This window comes from Elephantulus edwardii, unplaced genomic scaffold (genome assembly GCF_000299155.1).
Source record: "Elephantulus edwardii isolate Elephantulus edwardi_28Jun2011 unplaced genomic scaffold, EleEdw1.0 scaffold00050, whole genome shotgun sequence".
Taxonomy (NCBI): domain Eukaryota; kingdom Metazoa; phylum Chordata; class Mammalia; order Macroscelidea; family Macroscelididae; genus Elephantulus; species Elephantulus edwardii.
The window spans coordinates 16,351,118-16,351,464 of NW_006399800.1; positions in this window are offsets into that span (position 1 = coordinate 16,351,118).

Sequence of the window (347 nt, forward strand, 5' to 3'; positions counted from 1 at the left end):
ACAGAATCGATCCATCTCATCAAGGGTCTTCCTCTCCTTCGCTGTCCCTCCACTCTTCCAAACATAATGTCCCTCTCCAAGGACCAGTCCCTCTTTGCAACATGCCCAAAGTATGCCAGACAAATCTTCAGAATCCTTGACTCCAAGGAGCATTCTGGCTTCACCCTCTCCAGGACAAACCTGTTTGTTCTCCTAGCTGTTCATAGTATATTCAACAATCTTCACCAGCACCACAGCTCATAGACATCAATCCTCTTTCTATCATTCCTAGTCACTCTCCAACTCTCTGATGCATAGCACCTAATTGAGAAGACTATAGCCCAGATCAGGCGCACCTTAGTTTCCAG